The 6036-nt window shown below is 49.7% G+C and overlaps 1 long non-coding RNA gene across 1 annotated transcript; it reads right to left on the minus strand.

Annotated features, from left to right (window-relative positions):
- Positions 1-1915: 1915 nt before the first annotated feature.
- LOC122184332 lies at positions 1916-4732 on the minus strand. The gene is made up of 4 exons (XR_006180534.1): positions 4703-4732; positions 4129-4221; positions 2035-2189; positions 1916-1943 (listed from the first exon to the last, which is right to left on the minus strand). It is a non-coding gene; the product is annotated as an uncharacterized LOC122184332 (long non-coding RNA).
- Between the last annotated feature and the right edge of the window lie 1304 nt (positions 4733-6036).

The following is a 6036-nucleotide window of genomic DNA, read 5'->3' on the forward strand; positions in this document are numbered from 1 at the left end:
ATACGTGTTTGGATCCTTAGCTCTGTTGCAGTTGGTAATAAAGCCTTCTTTTATTGGAGCATATACTCTGCCCTCAAGATAACATACAAGGCCCAGGGCTCCTCAAAGACATGATGCAAAGCCATTTGTTGCACTTTGATTTGCTGCAAAGCTACACAGAGGTAGGAGAGCAGAGGGAGGCAGCCAACAGGCTTCAGCTCTGCCAGTCCCAAACCACCACAGCATGCAGCATGGCAGGCTGAGAGCCTCTGTAGTGCTACATCATAAACGTAGCAGGGAGCAAACTCTAGTGAACAGTTTAAAAAACTGCTTGAGATTGATGAAAACACAGACAGAAACCTGCCCTGTGAGGAGTCAGCTTTCAGAGAGCGATGGGTTGGGGTGCTGTGATGGAGGGGGTTAATGGTTAAGCTTCTGTTTTTGTTTATGAGTTTGGAGCAGATAATGCTTCACGTCATCAAAATAGGTGCAGACTCTTTGAGGAGCATAAGGGCCAGGCCTGAAGGAGATCTGTAGGCATCAAAGTCCCAAGCAGGGCATTTAGAAAAAAAAAAAAAAAAGGACCAAAAAAAGAAAAAAAGGAAACGAGGAAAGATGAATACCTGCAGCTGGTGGGGTGTGGGCACCAGCCCATGGGGTACCTGGGCACCACAGACACTGTCCTCTCCCCTGCTTTTCTCAGCAACGTTTGTTAGCTGGAGGATAAACATCAGCATTGCCTTGGGTGCAACCCATTCCCTATCTCTGCCCTCCTCCTGGGTGATGCTCCCCTTAAAAAAGGAACCCAAAGTCCTCAGGCGTGCACTTCCCTTCCGAAGGCAACAGCACACTCGTTAATCCCAGCTCAGTCTGAGGCAGCCGCAGACACCGGTATGAAATCATCGCTTTTATTTAGTTCAGCAGTTAGGTATGATTGTTCTGAACTGCGATTCAACCCTGCTCCCTTCCATCTCCGGCGGTGTTAAAAGTAACAAGTCTATCACCTCTGGAGCCATTTCTCTGTCGCTCGCATCTTGCTGGAGCTGCAGAGTTTTGCTGGAGGGCTTCATCTCTTCCAGACAGCCACCTGTCAATTATCCCTCTGCCCGACAAATAAAATAAGCAGCCACAGACTGTACACACAATAGCTGTCCCCATGTGTTTGCAGCAGACCTGCTGGAGGAGCTGAGCCGATGTTCCAGGAGCCACACGCATGGCTCCAGCACTGCAGTCTGGGCTTGCCTGCAAGCTGAACCCCCACACACTGCTGCCTTTATTCTGGAAGATATTTCCATCTGACTGCTAACACAGAAGATTTTGGGGCCAGTGCTGGACCAGCACTCAGTGTGATCAGACCTGGGAGGGACCTGCCCTGATTCCTGGTGGCAGCACCACTCCATGGCTCTTCATGGCTCTATTCCTGACTTACCATGATGGGTAGGTTTGTATTCATACACATGTGTAATTTCCCTTTTGTCCTTACACATATTGCTTTCTAACATGGGCACAGGCACTTTCCATACACCAGCTCTTCCTCTTTCATTGATTTCCCATTGGTCTCCTCATCACAACGACCTGTGATGGTTGGAGACACGATGGATGAATGGATGGAGCAGCAGCCCTGCTGATCTCATGTCCCACAGCCACATCTTCCAAGCCATCACCTTGACATCCTCAGAATCTCTCTCTGATCTTTCTGACCCAGTGTAGCAATCACTAGGGTTCATCTGGGACATCAGCAGGTCTATGAGTGATACCACAAAGCCTGGACCCCACACTTCCAAATTCCCATAGAATTATAGAATATCTCAAGTTGGAAGGGACCCATAAGAATCATCGAGTCCAACTCCTATGGAAAGCTCCAAAACCACCCTGCACTACCTGCTGTGCTTGGCCTCATCCAGGACAGCTCTCCACGTGCTCCCCATTTAGATCCTTTCCCAGCCAGGTCTACAAGCCTCAAACTTCAAGGAAGAAAAACAGAATCATTAAGGTTGGAAAAGACCTCTAAGATCCCCACGTCCATCCTCAACCCACCCCACCATGCCCACTGACCTCAGTGCCACATCTCCATGGCTCTGGAACACCTCCAGGGACCAGGACTCCATCACTCCCTGGGCAGTTCCAAAGCATTACCACTCTTCCAGAGAATAAATTTTTCCAACCTGAGGAGCTGGAAGGCTTCACGAGCACTGAAGCCCCAGGTCTGGCTTTTTAAAGATGAATATTCCACAGAGAAATTAGTCATTGTTTTTTGTGGCTGTTTTACAGAGACAGAAAAGAAACTGATGTAACAGCAGACGGCTCTGAGAAAGCTGTCTGAGCAACACACCTTGCCCCTCTCTGAGACACCCATCCCACTCCTCCGACTCCTGCAGAGAGCCTCACGTGGCCATGGGGCACCCAAGGGAGTGGGGAGGCCAAACAGATCAAGCTGGGAGCCTGCAGCCAAGCCTGGATGAGACTTTGGTCTCTCTTTTCAGCCCTATGCCACTGCCGTGCTGCTCCTGCTACCGAGTGCCTGGCAGTCACAGGGCCATAACAAACATTACTCATCCCCATCCAGAGCTTACCAGCTTCCAGCAGTCACACATGACGCATGTGTTTACCACCAGTGGGAGGGTTTTATATATATCTATATGCTTTTACTGCAGTAAGTGTCCCTGTTTCTGAGGGCAGAGGAATTATTACCCAACGCTTTCATGGTATAACAAAGAGCATATGTTGTACCCAGCATAAATTTAGCTTCTGATCTGATGAGCAAGATTATTTTTTTCCCCCCCTTCTCTGCCTCTAAATGTACAGATGAGTGCTCGCATTCATCCCTAATGGCAGTGAGGAAGGGGAATGCTCAGAGCGAGCAGCACACGCACACAAACACATGCACAGAGCTAGAAAAACACCCCGGGTTTCTAAATCTACCCAGCAATCCCACAGTAATCTGCTCAGTCGTAGTCGCAAATATAACTCAGGGACAATAAATAAGCTAACGAGAGTTAAATTAGTTCAGCTCCTTAACCTTTGGACGGATCAATCCCTGCGTTATCTCATTTCTCCCCAGCCCCTCTCCATCCCCCACACCTTGTCCCCTCCCTTTTTGCACTGTGTTGGTGCCAGGCAGTGGGCAGACACACGAGGAGGTGGCAGGGAGCCGGGACACAGCAGAGCAGTGCTGCAGAGAGGTGTATCACTAACCACATCCTCTCTGAAAACAGTGTGTGTGTAGAAGCAGCAGCAGGGTTCACTACCTGCTGGCATCCCGTGCCTTGCAGGGCTCTCAGACCCGTCAGATGGATGCAGTTGGAGTACATGTGAGGAAAATCCCAAATTTAAAAAGGGCCCAAAGGAGCAATTTGCAAAAGGTCATCAGTTCCCACAGTCAGCATAGGATGCTCAGCCCTTGCAGAAGGCTTTGAGCTCCTGAATTTCCCTTTCAGGCAGCTGGGAATTGCATCCCCTGGGCGTCCACAGGGAGGGATCTGTGTGCACCCAGCCTGTGTGGACCAGCAGGCTGTTTGTCAGCTCTTCCTGCCCCTTGCTGTGACTCATTCTGTGAATGAAAACACACCCATGGGGAAAGTATGAGCATCTGAACGAGATGCCAGCCAGCAGACACTGCGCTGGAAGGAGGTGGGCAGGTAATGCTCACATCTCAGTGCATCCTCACAGCACGCACACCACCCAGGTGGCAGAAGGTTTTCCCCTTCGAGCCTCTCAAGAATGGGGCAACTCCAGCATCATCCCTGCTGCCATCTCACAGCCCTTCCCAAGGGAGTGACACCGCTATCTCCGTTCTGTGGGACCACAGAGGCTGTCTCTGAGCAAGGAAAAAGAAGCTGCTTTCCAGCCCTCCACCCCCAGAAGATGAGTTGGAGGAAATTAACAATGATGCACAACTGAAAAAAATTGAACGGTTAGAGGGAGTTCAAAGCTGAGCCAGTCTTGAGACATCTGCACACCACATGCCAGGCTGAGAAAAGTGCTCATAAATCCTTCCAGGCTGGCACCGATGGAAGGGAGCTCAGAGCACTCAACCCAACTGGGAGAATTCCCAGTGCTTCTGTTCTGAGATGGCTGAAAACTCCATGGAAAGGCACAAGTGAGGGAAGGAAAGCAGCTCAGCAGGAAACATTGAGTCATCTGAGTTACCTTCGTTTTATAAACAGTTACTGTTCCAGTTAGCAGAATGTCGTGTCCATTGAAAAGTGCACTTCATGATTCAAACACAGATTACCAGCAAACCTGGGGATGTCAGGATAAGCACGATATGAGTCTTTGTACAATGGGAAAGCAGCTGTGAACTAACACGGTAGAAAAAAACAGAGCCCAGCTTCCTGGAGGAAAGCCCATTCTTCCAATAAAAGTGAAGGAACCTGCACTGGGTGAAAAATGTCAATCCCCTTTAACAGAGATCAATAAGGCAATGGGATCGGTCTGCTCACACCAGCTGCCACTGATCTATTGCTGTTTGCAGAAGCTTTCATTCTGCTTGTCTTTACAACTTGGCTAATAGGAAAAACTTCACAGTGTTAAAAAGAAAAGTGAGTGAACAACCCAGGAATCAAAAGTGGAGGAGCTTTGCAGCTGAGTGGCCTCAGGATGCTGCGCGCTGGAGGTGCCAACCAGGCAGCAATCCAACAGCGAGGTCCCAGGCTGCAGCAAGTGAGGATTTGCTCAATTGCAACAGCCGTGAATACAGAAACAAAGGAAAGAAGCTGCTTACCTTCAAAAACCACAGTGCACAGGGATCTCCAGCAAGAGCCCTTGCTCCCACTGCCAACCCTTAAGTGAGGTCTGGGCAGGGGTGGATCCTGGCTCCAACCCTTCTGGTCACTCAGTGCATTGGATACACCTGAGCTGCCCTGGGTTGGCCCTGCCTTCCCACCAGGTGCTCAATCACTGCTTCAAGCCCTGACTTAGCATTTCTGCTACAGCTGCCATGCCTAAGCTTTCTCAGTTGCTCTCACTGCAGACGTTGCTTTCTCCCAGAAGAAAGTGGGGCTAAAGGCAACTTGAAGACATGACCTGTGCCTGCCAGGTGGCTGCTCTGCTGGTCTTTGAGTATGGAAATGGCTGGTGGCCTCTAAGTCCAACAGCAAGATGCCCAGAGCTCCCACAAAGGAACAGCATGGGAGGAGATGGGGCTGCGTTCTCACAGATAAAGACCCCCAGGGACTGCAAATAAACTGTTGGCAGCAGAGTGACTCACAGTATCCCTGGTTCACAACCCCCTCTACTCCACCAAAGAAACCCAAACCAACCCAAATCCGCTCCCAACACCTGAAGCATCACCATTGTCTGGTGACGAGAACCAGAAGCACAAAGCGTGGTTTGGGCTCAGCAGACAGATGGGCAGAAGAATGGGATGGAGCCTGGTGCCCCGGGCATGCTGCATCCATCTCTCCGCAGGAGCCTCCCAGTCTGACACCGCTCATCAGAGCACTCAGTCTGCAGAAGCCCTTCAGAACATAAGGGCTCCCATGGGGATGCTCGAGACCAGACTTTCCTAAAGCGCTCAGCAAACACCTCACGCTCTCTGCTTTTTGGAAACTCTGACACACACAGCTCTCGACACTGCTGTCTCATATACGTATGGCTGACTCAGATAGATATATGGCTGGCTTAGCGTACTTCCCTTTCTTCCTCCCCTCCCCCCAGAGTTTTGCATGTCTGAGGCTGTTTCGGATAAAAGATACCAAAAATGAAAATGCATTTGGGATGTCTGGGAACCAAGAAGTCAGACTGCAAGAAAACCAGACAGGGTTAGAGCCCCAAATCCCCGTCTCCTGCCAGCAATCTAAACCCTCTGCTGACTGCAGGTTCCAAGGCTCCATTTGCTCCACGGCAGCAGCAGCAGTAGCTATTTCAGAAGTGTATTCCATCAGCAGTAATGGGTCTTTCCTCATAAGCTGTGTTTTCATAGTAAATCTTCGGTCTTACATTGCATTACAGAGTTCAGCTGCCGCTAATCCTTAAAAACAATTCATTTCCAACTGCAAAGTGCAATAAAGAAAGGATAATCACTATTAATATTAGTTATTGTTATTGATTTCAGCT

The sequence above is a fragment of the Lagopus leucura genome, unplaced genomic scaffold (genome assembly GCF_019238085.1).
Source record: "Lagopus leucura isolate 7727_CA_CO unplaced genomic scaffold, USGS_WTPT01 Super-Scaffold_100022, whole genome shotgun sequence".
NCBI classification, from domain to species: Eukaryota; Metazoa; Chordata; class Aves; order Galliformes; family Phasianidae; genus Lagopus; species Lagopus leucura.